Below are 23,014 nucleotides of genomic sequence, written 5' to 3' on the forward strand. Positions count from 1 at the left end.
AATGCTTAGGCAATGTATATTAACAGTTTTAAGAACGAGGTGTTTTATTATCATATTGTCAAATTTAATAATTGTACCTTTTCCATGAGTTACTAAATATATTATTGGCAATAACTGGAGGTATTTTAGCTTATTCAAAGTAGGTATTTTTAACTGTAGGGAAAGCATGCACGAATAGAGCATAAGAAGGTATTGTAACCTGTCAGCTATCATATTCGAACATCAGAGATCTCATCTTGTTATACTTTTCATGTTCCGAAGCACAGGAATTATAACTAAAAATATTGCGAGGTTTTGATGCTTAAAAATTTCGAATGCGACTGGTAATTTTAACTGATTTTGGAGATGACAGGAGATGAGTATATATATCACTACTAAGTTAGGCCAAAAGTTCAGTGAAGCAAGTACCTTCACTTTTGTGCCTAACTTAATTTTGGCATCACCATTATTACTTGAGTTTTACGTCACACCTTCGTATTTATTAATTATTTTTCATTGAACGGGAGTTGGTTTGTTCCCCTTGAAAAGTCAACTAATTTCCGATCAATAGCAATAATTACTTGCTTTTAATTTAATTTCTTTTTCAAAGTTTGAAATTTTGTTCTTCATGATTTACTTCAAGTCCTCGTAAAACATTTTTAACAGTTTACATTCAAGTTACTTTAAAACAATTTTCGGAATTAAATTTCCTACCTATGGGTTCATTCTTTTTAGGTACTTCTACTAAAATTAATATTAGGGGATAATATAATCAATATTTCTTTAGTAAATAAATTATTATTATATTACTTTGCGACTATTGCGTAAGTATAAGAATAACTTGTTTTCGAACTAAGTGAATTTAAGATCATACAACATTATATATATATATATAATTAGTTTCGAATTTTCCTAATGCGTATAAGTTTTGCTCCATATGTAGACATCTGAATACCAAATGAAAAATTTAAATAAAAGGTAAATTATTATATCTGCATTTTTACTGTATTTTTACGTTTGCTGTACTTAATTGAGGTTAGGTTATTTAATTACAGCAAAGCCTCGAGGCCTATCTGCCTGAGGGGAGGGATGCCTTCGTGGAGGGCTTTCTAAGGGGAACTGACTCGTATGCACGTTACACATGAGGAAAACCACGAAAACACCCATGCAGCCAGCCGTTCGCGGGATTTGAACCTCGGACCAAACTACCGGTGTTCAGCGACTTTACCGCTCGGCCGCTGGTGGGCCGTACTTAATTGAGACAATTAAGTTCTCAAAAGCATAATTTTGAATGTGAAGTCACACTGATAATTGCGAAATTCAAAATATCAATTGGTTCAAAGCATCATACAATAAAACATAGTGTTACTTAAGAATGTGATTACTTCAAACTACTAAGGTCAAATTACCATTGATAATATTTATTATGACCAATAATAGAACAACTGCTAGCATGGACTTTATAGCGGCCATGTAAGCGTTTAAAAAATACTTCAGCTGTGGGGAAGGACAAGCAGAGTTAAATGGACAACTCATTGAAAAGCTTAAATTAAATTTATCTAGCGCCCATAAATTACAGTGGCTCATTAGTGGCTGCAGGAATAAGACCTTTAACTGGCAAGTTGGCTGCATGGAGCTCTTGCGGGTTTTTCCCATGTATAATGAACGTAAAAGTGTACTAGTTTCCCCCTTAGAAAGTTCTTCCTGAAGGTATCCTTCCCTTTAATAAATTATATTGGGTTATTTTGAAAATGGAAAATAAGAGGCGAGATGTCATTATGGGGAACTTTCTAAAGAAAACTGACTCGTATTCACGTTACACTTGCGAAAAACCTCGAAGCATGCACGAAACATGCAACCAGTCCATTGGCTTGAATCGAACGCGGATCTAAATTCCAGTATTCAGCGGTTTCAACCACTTGGGCACTGGTGGAATCTTTCATCAATTAACCAACCTGTTTAGCTTGGAAAATAGTTTTTCGAGACTTTCTAAACATAAGTCATCAGTCTGACATACTAAATATTCATCGGAAAAATAATAGCTCCGCAATTCTATGTTTACTATACAGGTTATGATCAAAGTAACTAATTCGGTGGTTGTATATGATCCGCCAGATATTATGCGGAATCACCAATCATTCTGGCGAGCCTGATAAATTTATTTCTCACATTGTGAATAAATAAGATGTACCTGTGTTTGGGCATATTTGCCGAAACTGTAATTAATTAATTATATTTCCAGATAATATCTAGACTACGATAAAAGGGAGAAATTCTGGCACATTTATTAGCCTTTCCAACTTCGTTTAGGAATTATGTAAAATCCATATAAACGACAGAAATTTAGTTAAATTTGTCAAACTCACCAAAATGACTAGTAATTATGCATAATAACTGGCGATTATCCACAATCACCGGATAAATCACTTTGACCATAGTTACTATAACATATATATGGAATACTGGATGAAATTTTAAGATCTCTTGTGTTATAACGCCACATCCGAATACTTGATGACTAGGAGAAAACATTGAAAGTACTTTGATAATCTTATAATCTACTTTGCGGCAGTGCAAAGTAGACATGAAATTTCAGATGGTCATCATTTTCATAGAATTTTATGTTTTTTTAAAACAGTTAACAAACAGCATTGTTAAATGTATTTCTTAAAAAAAGTGCGGTTTATTCCTTTTCCTAAAAAAAATTTCTATAGATCAAAGTACAGTTGGTGTCAAAAATGCAACAGCAGCAATTAACAACATGATTAACAAAGTCTTTTGATAAAAATACCATATAGTTTTGATATTGAAAAATGGCTAATTCAGTGTTCCAGCAAAATCTAGTAGCAAGAGTACGCAATTTTTTGATCGCATTTTTTTTCCCAACATACACGATTTTTCAATCAAAATGAACATTACCACACTTAATCTAGTCCAGACTTTCAAAACCGGGATCCCTCGAAACCCAGTGCTCTGCCAGAAACTCCAAAGTGTACCGCAAGAAATAGTCGTGAGCAGCCTAATCATATCGAAATTTTTGATTGATTATGTGTAACTATTCATTTCAGGCCTTTTGAAGAGACGTATATTATTTCAAGGGTTCCGTTAGAGTAAAAATGTAAGAAACACTAATGTAAAAATGTAAGAAACACTAGGTACATATGCATAACTCTTATGTCCATTTGTTATTGTACTTCATGATTTTTCTATACAGACACAAACGGAAATACGTTCTGGATACTCATCTTGCAAGTGAATCCTTTAAACTTTGGATACTAACACATATACTTCATTTACCCCCCCCCTCCCTTATTTTTGTGGAACTATGGTGACATTTTTATACTCTTACATCTTACAAGCAGACTTCGAAACTCTTCCCAGGTATGGTAGGTACTATTATAGAACTTTATATTTATTTCTGACTTAAGAATAGAGCTATAAATCTTCCTTTCCACAGAAAAGGAAGTGAATATGCTTAATCCAGATTAATGTTGCATTGACTTTTAACAATATATATATATATATATATATATGTGTGTGTGTGTGTGTGTGTGTGTGTGTGTGTGTTTATGGGAGAAGATGGAAGACAGCTTTTGGCCTTGAATAGGCAAAGGAATCTTATTTTCTTAAACTATCCCTCCTTTTTTTAAAACGATAAAATAAATTTTTGCAAAACTATCGAAATTTAAATTATATTCAATGAGATAAATTTCGATAGCTAATACTTATTTTACTTATTTGAAGGCTTTTGGATGGTAATAAAATTAATGTAGTAAGCTTCTAAAATTAAATTTTCAGTAAATACTTGAGGTTAGTTTACTCCATTATGTAACCTTGTTAAAACTACCAAAATTTGTGAGAAATTGCATTTAAAGAGCATTAAACCTTGCATATGTAGCATTTCACATTAAACTTACACCTAAAATTATTCTCTTTAAATAGTCTTTTATGAGTAAATGGATGATTTCGTCAAAACCGAATGAATCCATTGTTGTTGATTATGAATGCTCTAATTAGTAGAAGTTATTACGTCTTACCCTGACTCAAAACTTTTCCTAATTCCCTGTGGCCTTTATGCCAAAATTATCTCCTTACATATTTAATATCGCATTTCTGAAAACGACAACGCCCAAGACAGCCTTACATCAAAAATCTGAAACTATGATACTTACCTCATTCCCATTTAATTTTACATAACTCTGTACTAAGATCTTTGTTTCGATCCATCCATCACGCCCATGTGCGCCCTGCGAAAGATTTTATTCATAATTCATGTCGTGCGAGATATGTAGCAAATAAAGAACGTCTTATAAAAGTAGGTAAATCCCACAAAAAGATAGTTGTGGATGATATTTTTCCTCGAAAAAGAAGCTTTTTTCTGGGTATTAGAAAATGCTTCAAATTTTAATGGATTATGATTAGTTTAGCAGAGTAATACTAAATCAATCATTAGGGATTAATTTAGTATTACTGAGTGATGTTTAAGGATAACCATATTTATTGGGCTATTCTGTAAATAATAGTTTTTTTCGAGTGAAATAAAAGTTCGAAGGGGGATGGAATAAAGTAGCAATTTACTATGTTCTTATACTTAGTGCGAGTTTTGAAGAATGCAGTGAGATTTTGACTGTTATTTCTTTAAAGCTTAAATGACAAAGAGCATATTAGGCATATTTTGCTTTATGAATCCAGTAACAGTTAGCCGTTGTCAACGGTAGTTTTGTAAATTCCGAGCCGGAAACTACATCCTAAGAAACAACCCTCTTCCTAAAATATCTGTAAAGCCCGATAAACCATGGTGGAACAATATCCCATTGTAATGTTGAAAAATTAGCAGAGGATGAAGGGGAGTATATTTTAGATTAAAAAAATTTTTACATTAATTTCGAAAATAAAATGAATATATAGTAAGTATGAAAAAAAAATGCATTATTTATAGGATGACCCAAAACATAAGATTTCAATATAAATCTTTTCAGGACATCTCAGTGCTACTGTGGATCTAGAAGTAAAATATACCGAAATTGTATTACAAAGATATTTATTAATAATGCAGTCTGCACGCTTCTCGATCACGGCAGAAATATTTATTTTATTTTGTGTATCATTGATAATCGGTCAACCTTAAACGTTTTTCTTCTTTTATGCTTCTATCAGAATCTTTCACAGCAAAGCTGAAAAGTAAACAAGAGTAATGTAGCTATGCACATTTCAGGACCCAGAATCGTTTTCAATCTGCCATAACGCGACGCTCGAACAAGTTCGATTATTCCCTTAAAAAGTAGCATCGAATTCTTTCAGGAATAGATAAGGTTAACCGCTATTCTACGTGAGTGAACTTACACAGTGTCGATTAAAGGTCTCCGAGAGCGTTTCGCTTGGAAAATTCGGCTATTCCTAAAGATCTTAAGACAGTATTATTGCTATTATTTTGTAACTGTTACAGAGTTTTTGCCGATTTTCCAAGTTATAAATCTCACCATTTTCATTTGATACCCATTATAGACTTTTCAGAATTACAATATGTTTAATTTCAAGTTACACAGTGACTATGTTTATTTTCCTTCATTCTGCGGTGGCACAGAATTTATATAACACTTTATAAATTGTGAATTTAACTTATGATACAACGGTATTAAAGTCATACTGTAAGGAATGATGACATTCTTCTCTGTTACATGCTGTCATGGCATTAGTAGTAACTTAAGTCCTAATAGTAACGGGAAGATTCGGTGATTCTAATCCCAGAGACAGCACAGTAGATTTGTTTTATTTTTTCTTCTCCAAAAATTTTAAAAATCCATAAAATATTGCATATGACATCAAGAATAAATTTCTACTAATTTCTATGATATGTAAATAAAATTTCCATGATGTGTAAAATATTTTCCATGATACGAAAAATAAAATTATAGACAAAACGGTGATAACAATATTTATGTATTTGGAAAATAACCTTATGCGCAGAATTTATAGTAATATTGCATATTATCTAGGCAACAGCTATACTAATCATTGCAGACCAAATTGATCGGATAAAGAGGGACATTTTATGAGTGAAATTGCTTGAATCAAGTTACTTTTGACTCTCAAATAATATTTCTAAAGTTTGCAATTCAGTGTTTTTATGTAGATGTTAAAAGGAATCCTCGTTAAGTGAAATAGCTTATACGCACAATGTGTACGAATGGCTGGACACTTGCAAATTAATGCATCCGTCGGATACGAACAATGTATTTGTAACTACAAAATGCATCGTATTTCAATACAATTTCCTATGCATCGTTATTCTTTGTTATGCGTTTTATGGTACAGAACTGTAAACGCATTAATTGAAAATGCATTAAAATCCATTCATCTGTCCTTACAGTTTAAATACTCATGAGTATTTTAGTACAGAAATTGCTTAAGAACTAACTGTACTCTTGTAATTTATGAGATACAAAATCAAAATTAAAATGCCTGATTTATTGTTTTTAGATTGTGGGAGTTTAATTCATGTTTGCATTAAAACTTCTTATCTTACTAAACTTCTTATCTACTTTCAGTCTTCGTAGTGTTAGACGAAGCTATGAGACAAAAGTCTTCAGCCTTCGTCTCCCAACTATTTCGCTTGAATTTGTGAGACGAAGGATCCGGGATTGCTCACATAACCAGAATTGGGAAGATTTCCCATTTGCCAGTATTAAAAAAGGAATTTATCTCCTTGTACGTTAATATGTAACGAATATTTTTATGATATCAGCATTTTACAACATGGGAAAGTAATAAATACATTAGCAAATGAATTTAATAGGAAAAACAAATTTTTATATAATTTTTTATCAACGATCTCTCAGACTACACTACGATAGGGCGAATTCATTCTAACAGCCTTATAAAGGTGAATTTGCACTCTTTTTGTAGTATAATAGTTTGTGAAATAACAATCCTGAAGTGATACTGTATATGAAACACATTTCCTTTTGTTTCACAAACCGTATAATTGTGAAAGATGCAGTTTAAGACCTTCTTTGTTTCTTAAAACCGGGATTTTTATGGTTACGGATAAAAATGCTTTCTCTCGTTATTCCATTGCCTGTGACTGTAGAGATGCAGCCAATATATCATAAAAGAGGGCACATGGATTAGATATGAAAAATATTATTTGACCTGAAAAAAATAAAGAATATTGTATGATTTGTGGTAGCTTGTATTTTTGGTACATTAAAGAATATTGTATAATTTGTGGCTAAAATTCACTTATTCTTTCATTTCTTAAAGTAAAAGTACTATGCTCGTTCCTTGATTCAAACTTAAAAAGAACACGTATTGCAAAAAAGGTATTGATAAACAAACAGTCATATTGATCGGACACTGAAATGTTGAAAACAAAGTTAATAATGCCACCTAAAGAGTCTGTGCCTGTGCTGCATTATTTCTCTAGGTCGCCTATGCCCTATTATTTACGAACTGCGCCTTTTTTATGTAGAAGTTATAAGGTATTTCTCGCGCCTTCCTAGCGTGCCTTTATGGTGTAGTGGTTCTGCACGCTAAGGTCCGTGGTTCAATTCCCGGCGAAGGCGATTGCTCGTTTTTCGTCTTTCCTGCTTCCAAAAAATACTTGATGTCTCTACAAAGTTAACGTTATATTTATAAATTCATTCAAAATGAATTGATTTAATCAATTCATCATAAGTCAGTTATGAGTAACTTTTACGATATTCAAGCATGAGTAACTTTTAAGAATATTCTTGTGGTGGTGAAATTCCCATCAGTTATGTTTCTAACAGCAGTCTGTGATAGGAAAATAACTGTAAGCATATATGTGTTCTTTTAATGGGCAATAATACCATTCAGAAAGATTGTGATGTTTACTCACAGATAAACATCGCATTTTTTGTTGAAATTTGACTTAAGTCAGAGATATCGTTATCTAGCTTTTCAGTTTCATAACAGTAATTAGTCACATTCTGCTAGAAAACTTTAAAATATATTTCCAATGCTTTGATTCAGTGTTTAATTACATTACCACCGTCCCTTCTAATCAGTCTGAGAGCAACTGAAACAAATTAGCTGCAGAACAAACTTGTATAGATTATCTTGGTCACAGAAAATAACAAAGATGCTATAAGATTACTGTTGTTAGACCCGAATCGTTTCAGTAAAATGGAAAACGTTGTGTTGAATCCTAAATTACTTGAATAGTTGGCCGGTGTTAAAAATGGTGAAAGCAGCAGCCATTTTTAATTTTGGCTGTTTTTTATAAAATAAATAAATAAATAAATAAATAAAATTAGCGAAGTGCTGCTATTTCCACATTTACGGCATATTGGGGTTGGACATCTAATGTAGAATTTAATTTAGTTTTCCGTAATTTAATATTCTTCTAAATTTTCTTAGTTTTTAAAGAATTTCTGGCCTTACTAAATTTTTCAATGACTAGTTCATAAACAGGCTATATTTTTTACTTTTCGCGGGACACCAGTCGCCTGATGCAGATGTCACGAGAAATATAACATTTAACATTTTAAAAATTTTTACTTTTCTTTATGACTTCTCTTAGTTTTATGCAGTGGTTGTTTACTCTACTTTGATCGTTCTCGTTTTTCTTTTATCTGCTTTGCTTTATCTGAACATGAATTATAAATTTACTATTAATTTTTATTTTTATTATAGCACCACTAAATAACAGCAAGTTTTAGCGCGTGGTTTATCTACAGCTTATTCGAATTTATTGCTTTCTTAATACATACATATATAGTATATATATAAGAGAGAGCCTATAAATTTATAATCTATATATATATATAGAGAGAGAGAGAGAGAAATTATAAATTTTGTGGTAGAATTGAAATTAAAATTGACAGCAAATCAAAAAAAAAAAAAAAAAACATATTCAAAGACAGCAAAGCAGAATAAAAAGTTTAGAAATACTATTAGAACTTATTATTTTGTACACTCGTGCTCAAAAAATAAGCAACAAACGCTGAAAGAAAAGGTACGAATGTAAAAAAGAAGAATGAAAACATGCAATTTTCATATAAGGTAGAGGTTGCATCGCTGAATGCAAATAGGGGACCAAAATTAACATAAAACGCAAACCCGTAGTCACATCACACCGCCTTAAAAAGGGGCATGCCGGACGTATGCATCAGTTCGCAAGCAGCGATAGTTCCGCATAATCCGAGATAGTCCAACCGAAAAGCATGAGCCGAAAGCACCATTTGCAGGATGAAATGCGTAGGAGGGCTGTCGGTATGTTACAAGCTGGTGAGGCAATGCACTGTTATGACAGCTGAATGCGCATTGTAGTGTCATCAACAGGCTGTGGATTCGTTACCAAAGGGATCAAAATCCTTGTAGAAGACGTGTGTCTGGACAACGGAAGATTACCACAAAGGCAGACGATTGCTTTGTGTTCCTTCGTCCCCATCGCATGTGAGAGCGCTGTTGAATTTAGCCGGTAAACATCGAAGTTGGACACCAGAGCAGTGGCGCCACGTACTCTTTACGGAAGAGTCTTGATTTAATATCCAGAACGATTCCCGAAGGTCAATGATATGGCGAGAGCTAGGGGCACGTTATCAGGTGCCAGAAATTATTTTAAGAGACCAATACAGAGGTGAAGGCCTACTTGCATGGGCTGGGGTAGCAACGAACGAACGTACCAACCTCTACGAGATTCCTGGTGGTTCCGTCACAGCCGTCTGACATCGCGACGAAATTCTACACCCTCTTGTGCGTCCTTTTGTCGTTACAATGGGTACCGACGTGATATTTATGGACGCTAACTCCCTTCAGCATAGAGCTCGAGTGGTGAGGAGTTAAACCATTCCACATCTGTCGTGGCCTGCTAGATCACCAGACCTGAATCCCATAGAGCATGTGTGGGACATATTGGGACGACGGATAACAGGTCGCAGTGTGTTGCCAAGCAGCCTACACAATTTCCGACATGCATTACTACAGGTATGGGTGCTACTGGCACAACAAGCGATTAATGACACTATTGCCAGCTTGCCTCGCCATTGTCAAGCATACATTTCAGCTACAAGGTATCATACTCGTTATGAGCGTGTTGCTTCCTTTGCACATTCTTCCGACCCATTTGGTCTTTCGCGATGCGATGGTCGTAATACATATGTTTTTCTATGTCTTTGCTTTATTGTTCACTATGAGGTCTAGTAATGACACACCAACCTCTTGGATCAATTTCAAGCATATCTATTAAATAGCGTTTGTTTTATTCCCTGTTTTGCCTTCGTTGTTTATTTTTTGAGTAGGAGTGTATATATGATTAGTTTATCTCCTAGGAAATATAAAGAGAATTTAGACAGTAAATCAAAAATGAAATTTGTAATTTATTAGATGCTGAATTAAAGTTAAAAATTTTAAAGTGTATTTAAACAATTAAAATCGCTGTTGATTCCATAGAAAGATCCCAGATTTTCATGGGGAATTTGAATCACTCTAAACAGTTCTTGGATTGCGTTTCTTCTTTTTCTCATTTCTGATGAGAATCCCTATTCCAAATGTAAATTTAGGCCCACCAGCGGCCAAGCAGTAAAATCGCTGAACACTGATAGTTCCGATCTAGGTTCGAATCCAGTCAAACGGGCTGGCTGCATTAGCGTTTTCGTGGTTTTTTCCATGTGTAACTTGTATACGAGCCACTTTCCCTTAGAAAGTTCTCCACAAAGGTTCCCCTTAGGCAGATAGCCCTAGTGTGCTTTGCCATAATAAGCTAAACCAAATGTAAAATTGCTAATCAATATTGTAAATAAACTTTGCGAATTCCTTGAGTTTTAAAGTTTTCTTCTTGTATTCTTTACAAATATATATGATATATTTGTACGTATGTATATGAAAATATAATATATTTGTAAATTACAAATATATAATATATTTGTAAATTTCTAGTTAGGATTATCTCCTGGGAAAGGAAGTGAAAAACTATTGCTAATTGAAAGTAAACAGCATTAAAACTCGAAAAGATAGATCAAATATTAATAAACTAGTAAAAACTTAAAATTAGTTTAATTTTTTTAAAATTTGTTTGCGCACTTTTTAAAATAAAATAAAATGAATTAAATAAAGTAAAATACATTTAAGTAGTACATACATACAAATAAAAAGGTACATTATAAAAAAGTATATTTATATATATAAAGTAAGACATAAAAGAAAACCCAAAAGAGCAAGCAATGTCAATGACGAGCACCTTTTCTAAGAAACAGTTTGAAACTGATGGAAAATTAACAGGTATTTTCACGGTAAAATATTTGGTGGTGAAAAAATTAAAAATCAAAAATGCAAAAGTACTCTTGCCTTTAAAAATATCTGTCATCTCCTTAGGTAATAAAAAAGTGCTTATCCTAATTTTCTCTAAATAGTTACGATTACTTCAAAGAGACTTAGAGAATCTCTAGTATGTGATACGATTTGTTGTGGAAATTCACTAAAAATTGTTTTAAAGAAATATTGATTATATTATCTCCTAATATTAATTTTAGTAGAAGTATCTAAAAAGATAAAGAAATATTGATTATATTATCTCATATTAATTTTAGTAGAAGTATCTAAAAAGAGTGAACCCATAGGTAGGAAGTTTAATTCCGAAAATTGTTTTAAAGTAACTTGAATGTAAATTGTTAAAAATGTTTTATGGGGACTTGAAGTAAATCATGAATAACAAAATTTCAATTGGAAAAAGAAATTAAATTAAAAGCAAGCAATTATTGCTATTGATCGGAAATTAGTTGACTTTTCAAGGGGAACAAACAAACTCCCGTTCAATGAACAATAATTAATAAATAAATACGAGGGTGTTTCGTCTTTTACTCAAGAAATAATGGCGATGCCAAACTGGTAAATTAAGTTAGGCCAAATATTTCCGGGAAGTGAATATATATATTGTGGTAATGAGGGCATTTCATTTATTGTGATTATGGAGAAAAAATTTCTATTAAAAATACTCATTCGTTCGTATATTAGGTTCATTCTCACTACTGAACTGTCATGCGGCAGCTAGTTGAAGAGCAAATGCAACTGGAAAAAAAAAAAAAAAAAATCTGTCTCAAATTTATAAACTTAAAATCTGCTGTGAAAAGAGTCGACTAAAAACTTTGACTCTGTTTATCTACTGTAAGTGACTGAAGGGAAATTTTTTTTAAAAAATTATAAATCCATTTTGAAAGAAGATTTTTAAGAAGTACTGATGTATGTAAATAATCATGCCATTTGTGGTCGGAAAATCACTATATGAGTTGGAAGAACTAGACTTCTAAAACTAGGCCTTTGCTCCTTTGGTGATTGTTAACGCCTTTTGGCGACGAATTTTTGATGGGAGGAGTCGTTATTTGAATCCCCAACATAGGGACCTGATTTGACCTTGGAATTTCACCTTGAACTCTTCGCCCCTTTCGGGGTCTAAATGAAAGTCTCACAAAACCATTTGCAGGAATTCGCAACCTATGGCTTTGGTAATAATACTTGGAAATATTGGCTTGTGGAATGCAAAAAATGCAAACTGCAAAAAAAAAAAAAAAAGTTCATAGTATGTAAATTATTCCAAAAAAATATATATTCACTCTATTAATGATAATCTAAATTCTGAAATCAGAATTAATATCTGCTCGTAAAATAACATTTTTTTATTAAGATGTTGCAATTGAAACTATTAGAGAAACTTTCAAATTATCAGAAGAATATTTTACCGGGCGGAGAGAGAGAAAATGGATTCATTAGGTAAAAAAATAAATAAATTGCAATAAATATCTTTCACCTTAAATATAAGTTCGTTCGTAAAATTAAAGTGCTAGGACAATATACTTACGTCAATATTTAATTTACAGATTAAAAGTTATTTTTTTAATAATACAGCTAAGCTAATTCAAACATAACTTTCTGAATTTTAACGAAATTTGTAAATGAAACGTTAATTTACTGATCCGCGAGCAGACACTTTCCGCCAAATCCCTAGCAGCTTTCACTGAAAATAAATTAAATCAGCTCTTCTATCTTAAGTTTGATAAATATACATGGAATAAAATTATCGTACTGAATAACGTGAGCAAATTTCTATGTAATGCTGCTCTTCAAATTGCGAAAATTAGAGATAATACATCTTTCAGTCGACTGATACTATCTCTATTCAAGTGTTGCGTAAAATTAAGACGCTTGTTTTTTATGAACAGTGTTCCACGCTTGTTGAAAACCTATTCAGACAGTTGCGATGTACTAATTAGTCTTGAAATGCCTTTAATACAAGCAACTAATTTTTCATACTTATATTTATGACAAAAGGGGATTTCTAACCGTTCCATATTGCACTTCTTAGGTATAGATATAATTTGTTGTAAGGTATCGTATTTTCCGAGTAAAATCTGTTTTTCTACGTTTGTGACGCTTTTGTGACGCTTTTAGTAGGTTCTCTGTATGCTTTTTAAGGATAAAGCTATAACGCTCTTAATTCGAAAACACAGACACACACTATGAATTCGGAACATAATATACCGGAAAAGGATTTCTTATATCCTGCCAAAAAGTCCTACAAAATAAAAGGAAGCATAAATGGGTTTTCACGACACGTAGTAGGTTTTTATTGACCTCAGAAGCACGTTTCCTGTTATTTATAAATAAAAGGATGTAACATGTCGTCTTGATGCTCAGCCCCAGGGAATTTACGTTATTTTTCTTGGAAAGCTTCGAAACAGATCCTAAGAAGAATCGTTGATAGCGAACTTCCGCAATTTGCCTTCATAGGGTTAAACATTAATTTTTGTTTTAGGATTTAAATTGTTAAAATCTACGTCTAGGAACTGAGTTAGAAAATATTGCTATTCATAAATAATGTTCCCTTTAAACACCGTTCTTAGTATTTCAAACAACCATGCACACCCAGATCTAGCTTAATTTATTAGAACTATTTTGATTTATTAAACTGTCTCCAAAAGAATTAGTAACCAGAGGTATAATTAATATACTCACAACGGCAAAAAATTATTTTCACTAATGCTAATCAGTTTCATTGCATTAATTCAAAATAACAAATGCAATTAAAGATGTTAATTGAATTAATATACTCACAACGGTAAAAAATTATTTTCACTAATGCTAATCAATTTCATTGCACTAATTCATAATAACAAATGCAATTAAAGATGTTAATTGATATAATCAAAGGCAAAATTTGTAACAGATTTAACGACGACAGTTCAAAAGGCCGTAGGTAAGAACTTGAATTGAAGTACTTCAGATGTTCAAAACTATGTGATTAGTAAGTCTTTTATTTTACTTTCTGGGTGAACCAGAGTACAAAGCACTGTATTTTTCCTAGAACGGGCAACAGAAGTTTAATTCGCAGAAAAGTCTTGATGAAAACATGGCCAGAACCAACATCATTCTTTCTGTGACAGTTGTTTACGTTACTGTCCATGCGTAGGTGAAAGCATTTTGCTTGTTTAAACAAAAAACTCCTGATCGCTTTTTCATTTACCTCCCAGATTTGCAACTTTACCGTGAGAACAGGGCTTCCAAACTCACAGCTTTTTTTTTTAGCAATATTTCCTGTGGGAATCAGCAATGATAAATCGAATTTTCTAAGAACTTTCCAGATGAGAAATCGAGCTTCCCAAGAATTTTTCAGATTTTTATTTTTATTTAATTTCTGTAGTTAGATCACCTACGGTAATGACTATAATCGAAACTACTAGTGAAAAAAGAATTGCATTGGTCAGATTTCTCTTATTTTTGAGGTTTCTCAAATTGTAAGCAATGTAAGGAATACAGGCTTTATTTAACAAAACCTTACTGTACAGAATATTTTTTTACATTACATACATTGATTTCTTGCTCAACATATTAACTCTTTAAATATTTGAGTCATAATATTTTATAAATGGAAATATTATAAGGTATTTCTCTAGACTTCTTAGTGCAGTGGTCAGCACCCTCGGCGTGTTTTCGAGAGGCTCGTGGCTCGAATCCCGGCGAAGGCATTGCACATTTCTTCAGTTTCCTGATAAAAAAAATAAAATAAAAAATAAATAAATAAAAAAAAAAACTTATGTCTCTACAGTGGCGCCCGAACTAAAACGTGGTGAATGATGATTCTTCACCACCAGAATTTAGCGAGTGGGTCCCTTAACACCGCAGTCGCCCTTTAAAAGGGGAAGTATATAAGGTATTTCTCCCGTCTTCTTAGCATGCCTTCGTAGTGTAGTGGTCAGCACAATTGGCGCGTATTCGAGAAGTCTATGGTTCGAGTCCGGGGAGGGCACTGCTCATTTTTCATCTCTCCTGCTTCAAAATAATCCTAATGACTCTACAAAACAAAGAAGGCAATGTTCATAATATCGCTATATTCTAGAAAAACGACAATATATACACATGATATTCCGTTTCAAGTAGAAAAAAAGAAAGAAATTTCATGCATTTCTTGTCTAACCGCAGAGGTCCAGCTGCGTCCAAGTGGAGTATATATAGGTGGATTCGTCCTGTTTCAGTACCCATCAAAACATTCATAGTTTTAAAATGTGTAACATAACTTAGCAATTTCTATGAGGAAAACCATTCAAAAAAGGCTTCACAAAGCGTATTTTTCCAAGCTCAAATAATAACAAAAAATGGCTTCTATATTGCAGTCATATTTGAAGTGGTTAAATATACTGTAGCTTTGATGCAATAAGCAACTGTGTATAGCGCTGGGATTATCATTAAAACCGTATCACGCCCATCATCATTACTTACATAGCTCCGTTGTTGTATGTAATCTTACCCTTTTTTGGCAAACTGATAGAAAATAGTCGTAACATTTCATCCGATGAAAATGTATTAATATCTCGATGTTTAACGTGACATTTGCCAGAATACGTAACTCTGATTATGAGTTACATATTCTGGCTTTTAATGTCTGCATCAAATCGGATGTATATGCATTTTCTATTGCTTCAACTGCGATTCATAATTCGTGGATTTTTTTTAAACATTCATATAAATTTTTTGCACCACTAAACTTCATTCATATCCAGGAAAACTCTTATTTTCGATTACCGAAAGTATTGGTTTCGCAGCCCTAAACATAAACAGGCATTAATTTCGCAATTAAGTCAGTAAGCAAGACCGGCGCTAGACATTTTGCCGCCCGGTGGCTTGTAAATTATGCCGCTCAATGTCTGCCTAAATTTTAAAAAATTTGGCACCCGTAAATTCCGCCGCCCGGTGCAGCCGCATTGAGCGCCTTTCCTGTCAGTAAGTTAATATCTTAAACATTAATAAATGGGTAATTGTAAAAGCTAGTAACCGAAGTTTTAATAGGTTCTGGTACTTAAAACAAAATGCCTTTCATTTTTCATCTTACAAAAATTTAATTGGTACTATTACTTGCCTCCAGTCATTTCTAGATCTTATTTAAAAAATAATTTAAGAAAGGGTCATATCAATTAACTTAATTTTATGTTGATTATTATGGTTAGATACGTTGTTTTCTATTAATAAACCATGCCCTTTTGAACTAAAAAGACTAAAAGCACTTCTAAAAAGTCACCTATGCATGTCCCTTCTGTGGGAAGAAATTAAAAATCATTTAGCATAGGCGCGCTGGCTCTTTTTCGCATGCAATAGATATGTAGCCCTCCTTGTAGAGGAGCGGGAGGAGGGAAAAAAAAATATTTTTCAAGATATGGCTGTTTTAATATGCACTGTTTAAGAATCCTTACTAAGAATCTGAATTGGAATCTTTAATTAAAACTCACAGATTTTGTTAAATGTTATAAATCACGTACTGGATTAGAATCCAGTACGTGAATGTTTTGGCGTTAGGAGTGGGGGATAAGATGAAGAAGGGAATAATTAAAAGAGATTCAAAATGATATTGATGGCAAACTTACTTCCTTTTTCCCTTTTCCCTTCTGATAATGTGAGATAATTTTGTAATACACAAGTTCAAAATTATTTTAGTTTGATCTATAAGGTATTTTCTCCCTCCTCTCCGCATGCCTTCGTGGTGTAATGGTAGCACGCGTATTGGAGAAGGCCAGGGTTCGAGTCCCGGCGAAGGCATTGCGCATTTTTCTCGTCTTCTGCTTCAAAATAACTCCACAGTTACTAACATTTAATGATTCTACAGATAAAGGTGTATTTAATGAAGTGAAGAGGAGCCCGCCAGCGGCCGAGCGGTAAAGTCGCTGAACATTGGTAATTCGGTCCGTGGCTCAAATCCCACGAACGGGCTGGTGGCATGGGCATTTTCGTGGTTTTTTCCATGTGTAACGCCTATACGAGCCGGTTTCCCTTAGAAAGTCCTCCACGAAGGCCTCTCTCCCCTTAGGCAGATAGCCTTTGAGGATTTGCCGTAATCACATAAAACCAAACCAAACCACACTGAAAAGGGATGGTACAGCTTTATTGAAGAATTCAGCTCCGCTGTCTAGACCTTAAGAATTGAATTATGAATTTTATTAACTGCAACAGAAATAACTTGATGACTTTTGGAGGGAATTAAAAGAGGAATGAAACTTTTACGCTATTTGACATTTAAAAGCAATATTTTGTAGATAAGTAGGGAGGGAGGGAGGAAGTGCTTATTCACTGTATCATTGAAAATGTTAAACGGTCTGATGCGAATAACGATGTCTTTAGGCTTTGTGAAAAATATTAAATACTGCGGTAATAAATTTAATTCGTTTTAATTCTTCATTTAAGGAAGATGTAATGACTAAAAATCCATTTGAAGGATTCAAAGAGAACGAGAAGTCGAGAAATTGTTGAATATTTCTGTTCAAGATTAATGGTATCATTTTGAAATCTGCCAGCTGAAATGAAAGGTTGGTTACTTCTGTGGAAATGCATTTTAGTTTAAAAGTTCTGGTGTGCACTTCCGGAGTAAGAGTTATATGTAACTAGAGGATGAATTTAAAAAAAAAAAAAAACTAAGTGGATTCCAAGAATATGATACGAATGTCGACAGTGGGTCTCAGTTTATTGTGTTCGTGATTAAATTATTTTCCATTAATTCTGTCTCCTCTGATATTCTAGATTTTTCTAATCAAATCCAGTTGGCTATTGTTCTAGCAAATGATTATGGAAATCTATTACGTTATACATAAGCTGTTTAATCCTCAGATAATACTTCTTCTTTGTAGTTCAAGGGCCCCACCAGCGGCCGAGGTAAAGTCGCTGAACACTGGTAGTTGGGTCCGAGGTTCGAATCCCGCGAACGGGCTGGCTGCATGGGTGTTTTCGTGGTTTTCCCCATGTGTAACGTGTATACGAGCCAGTTTCCATTAGAAAGTTCTCTACAAAGGCATGCCTTCCCTTAGGCAGATAGCCCTCGAGGCTTTGCCATAATCACACACACACACACACTTTGTAATTCAATTCTTTTGGAAATAAACACGCAATTTTTAAGGAAAATTATTAGTTTTCTTTAATTATTAAACACATGGTTGAAGAATGAAAAGTATTAGAATAACAAATGAAGCAAAGAAAATTGATTGTCTTGGTTTCTGGTCTAAAAAGTCTTGGGCAGCTTTCACTAAAATCGGAATTTATTCACTAGACCTTGTGAAAAGGAAAGAAAATTTTAAAGCTAGAATGTTCACTCGTAACTGTTTTATAACACGCTTTAATAAATAGAAGTTCATACTCATTAACAGGAACAAAGCTTAAAAATTTTTAGCGAAAACTAAAGTACATAAACTCGAGGAGAATTTGCTTCAACAACTGTTACTAGCAGTGTCACTTTTACTTCAAAGGTTTACAAATTTATAAGGTCAGTATGTAAATAGCAAATCGCAAAAGTTACATAAGAGTTTCAATAGTCACATTGTAGAGTCATTAGGTTATTTCGAAACAGAAGGTATGAAAAATGAGCAGTGCCCTCCCCGGGACCCGAACCACGGACCTCTCGAATACGCGTCGAGCGTGCTGACCACTACACCACGAAGGCATGCTAAGAAGGGGGAGAAATGCCTTATAACATTACTTAAGTCATAAAGAATTCATAAAATACCTACAGAATAAGAAATATAAAAATATATATAGATACAGATATAGATCAAATTCCCTAAATCACGTACGAATTTATTAACGAGAATTTGTTATTACTTACTTAAAATTATCAGGGCCTGAAAATGATTTTAATTACTACTTTTTGAAATGTAACAGAATTATTCAACTTAAGAATATAATCGAAAAAAAGAAAATAGTTTAAAGTCGGGGCAAATACAAATGCATTTTAAGAAAAAGAGGGAGAAAATTGTTTCGGAAGGTCGGAAAATTTAGCATATGCATAAAAATTTGAGTATTACTTTTTGCAAATGCATTGCGCTAAGACAAATTTATTCAAATTTATCAGAAGTTCATAATAAAAGAACTTTAAATGGAGAGAAGCGGGAAAAAAAGGAAGCATAATAAAAAATAATTAGGAATGCAAGAGAGTTAAAAAAAATTATTTGAGAATTAATGCTTCGAAAATTTAGGTGGGAAATATGCAGCTTCTCGGCGGAAAACAATTTCTTTTTACTATTAAAATTGTGAAAGGGGTGCGATCTCCCGCTTGATCGCTAGAGCATATCATTTTTCGCAGGGAATGGACAGGGGTATTACTGTTTTGTATGTCTTTTCTCTGGGAATATGAGCAGGGTTTAAAAGAAAACAATTTTCGTTCTCGCCTGTAAGCATAAACATCTAAAAAACAAATCCCAAACGGAATGTTTATGAACAAACAATGAGGAATTTGTTTGACATAAGCTAAATTTAAACGTTCGTATTTTGAATTAAAAAAAATGTTCAGATGTAAATTGTTTTGCAAAAGGGAATGAATTAGTAAAGTAACTTTTTAAATTCAAATGATGATTATGCATCTGCTAGCTTGTCTTTTCGGTAGCACTGAAATTGATAATTCTGATAATTCACGTACGAGACTCGCACGACAATTCAAGTACCTGTACTTGACGCAAGAAATTCCTAATTTATTTTAAAGTATAAAATATACGCTTTAGGAAAGTTTCTTCAAAAACTATTGTTTAGTATTAGAAAATTCATGTACTTACATTTTAGCTTTAATGATTTCTTTTACAAACAAATTTCTTTCAAGCGAAAATTAAATAGTCAGCACTATTTGGAAATTAACTGTTAAATTTTTGTCTAAATGCACTGCAGAAAGATTGGAACTGGGAACAATAAATGAAAATATTATGTCAAACAGCGAAATGTTTTTATGCTATTCATTGGAAATGCCCCACTGGCAAAACATCTCACTTCAATAATAAATATTTGCACTCGTATAGCATGATATAACAATCACTTATCACCTAGCGGCATACTTATTGTCTATGATGAAAAGAAAAATAAAAGACATCAAAACACCAGGTAAGACATCAAAACACCGAAGCCTTTGTAATCAATCATTCTCTCTGTAAGAAAGAAGAGACTAGCTCCATACAGAAATCAGCATTGAAGCTGTAATTGGAAGCAACCACCTGGTTGAGGTACTTCTAAGTATTTGCAGAAAAATGAAAGTATTAAGATTGTGGTGAATAACTTTGGTCTGGAGCTTCTCAGTGATTCGGTCTGTAGCTTCTCGGTGGTTCGGTTATCTTTTGTGTTTTTATTAGTCGATGGTAGTAGATTGCTATCTTAGAAGGTATATAACAAACAAAATTTTTTGACTACAGTACATAAAGGAAAAAAAAACTACACACGAAATGTCGGGAAAGGCAGACTATTATAGTAAAATAATTAGGGATTAAATTCAGATTTAAAGGATGGAGTTGAAAAAGAAAGACAAGTATTTGTCTGTAATTTCAAATAACGTTTCTTAAACGTTTGCAAATCTGTCATAGATTTGCCAGTTTTTTCCCTTTTTAATATTGTTTGTCCGAAAACAAAAATGCTTAACGAAGGTTTTAAGTACACTTCTTAAATATGAGTTAGCATTTCTTAGTCCTCCACTAAGGCATCCGCTTCTCGTGTATTCTACCGTATTGATTTAAACAAATAAATGAATAAAAAAGATCAAGCAAGATTTTTTTTTTTTAATTTTGTATTTATAACAGTTGGAAATATTTAAATTCTTCATTTACAACACATAGTTCATAAAACGGATCTGCAGTTTAAAGAAACAGCAAGTTTAAACTGATTAATTATTTTTAGACGATACTTCTTTCAAATGAAAATAAATGTAGCATTTCAATACAGTGAAGTTTAATTACAGTTCGTAATTAAAATAAACCTTTAAAATTTTATAAAATTATTGTTCTCAAATATGAGACGTCTGGGGCATTTATATATCTTGGGTAAATCTTATATTGAACTAGTTCTCTTCAGTCCTTTTTTCTTACTTTTATTCGACGAAGGAATGTGTTTTAAAAGAAATTCTTATTTCTGAAGAAAAAAATGTTTAACTTTGTGTTTTTGGAATTAAATAATTTCTCGTATTTTAACCATTTTTTTTAATACATTACACAACTCTACTTATTCTGTTGCATCCTTCTCATTTAGTTTGCCAACGAATTTCTACCACTTTTGTTAAAAGAATATGAATACTGCCGTTTAAGTGCAACTACGTTTGAACTTAACTCTTTTAAAATTAGAAATGAATATCTACTAAAAACTGCTGTTGTAATTTATCTACAGTAACTCTCCTCCTCTGCGTAGTAACTGCAAAATCTAACACCGAAATATTTTGATTTACTTTCTTCAAAATCGAGCAGTTGACCAAATTCAGATCAAAAGATTTCATTTCTGTTTTACATCTGCATTAAATTTCTTCCGAATAGTGAACAATGAGATGCCACTAGGCAGATCCGAGAGACTACATATTTTTTCACCTGAGGCAAAAAGATAAATGGGCGCCTGTAGTATATACAATGCAGTATTCGACTACTAAAAAAAAGCGCGCACCACCCCCACACAGACATACACACCATATATGTATATATATATATATGTGTGTGTGTGTGTATGAAAGCGATGGGAAGCCGTTTTCATTGCAACTTCATGTAAACGAATCTAGGTGTAACAAATGGACAGGGTCTGGAGATGAAATTCATTAAACTGAGATTTTTTTTATTAAATTAGGAAGCACTAAATTATATATACAAGATGCTGTGAAAAGTAAAAATTGTACCTTCTTTAATCTGACGATTAAGTAAAAAGAAGGTATTCGGTATGCAAAGTATAAAACTGATTTTTTTTAAATTGATTTTTCGCAAAATCTGCGTTTAATTCAAAAATTTCGCACAGAAATTTCATAATCAATTTTTCTTAGTTAGTTTTAGTTATTCTATCTTCTAGTTTTTATTTCATTAAGTTTCCCACCTCCCTTACAGTAGGAAGAACATCCGAGAATGTATTTGTGGCATGTTTCCTATTTATTATCTGCACTGGATCTACTGTTCGATTTGAATGCAATTTACCAAAATTAAAAATGCAACTTATTTCTGCAATTTACTGAAATAGGGAATTTCAAGCCCCTTTTTATGCACCAGGTTTTGCAGCGAAGTTAAATACGATTTGCATGAAAACGGAGCTGATAAACCTAGTCGGCTCAGGCTCACTTCAGGAAAAAAATCTTTTAAAAATTCAAAAATGTAAAAATTTGTCAATTTGTTAAGTCCAGATAAAATATTCGGTAAATCGAGATTTTTTTGGGTTAACTTTCATTAAAGAAACAGAAAAAGGGATATTCATTTAATTTCCATTCGACTACATTTTATAAGTCTTATTAGTCTACGTATTGACTGTTCAAGTGGACCTACTCCTTCTAATTCTCCGCTAAAATCATATTTCGACTTATCATTGCAATCAAACTATTGATGTACATTTACCTAAAACAGGGACGGGAAGATCTACGTGCTATAAGGTCGCAAACAGAAATGTAGTGCACCGTTATCAGAAACCTGATAACAAGACTGACTCATTCAACCTCCGAAGTTACATGTGCTAAGATGAGTGTATTACTTGCCAGATTTCAAATAAAGAGAGGAATAATGTGACTAATTTTTTAGGCGATCTCACCATGCAAATTTTCCTCTTCACCACAAGTCTA

At 32.9% G+C, this 23,014-nt stretch overlaps 1 protein-coding gene across 1 annotated transcript in view; it reads left to right on the forward strand.

Annotated features, from left to right (window-relative positions):
* The window catches only part of LOC118182333 (uncharacterized), a 129,093-nt gene that overhangs the window by 1,751 nt on the left and 104,328 nt on the right, over positions 1–23,014 (forward strand). The gene's annotated exons all lie outside the window — the stretch shown is intronic.

This window comes from Stegodyphus dumicola, chromosome X2 (genome assembly GCF_044657685.1).
Source record: "Stegodyphus dumicola isolate Sdum_Otavi_A_Nest chromosome X2, ASM4465768v1".
NCBI lineage: Eukaryota > Metazoa > Arthropoda > Arachnida > Araneae > Eresidae > Stegodyphus > Stegodyphus dumicola.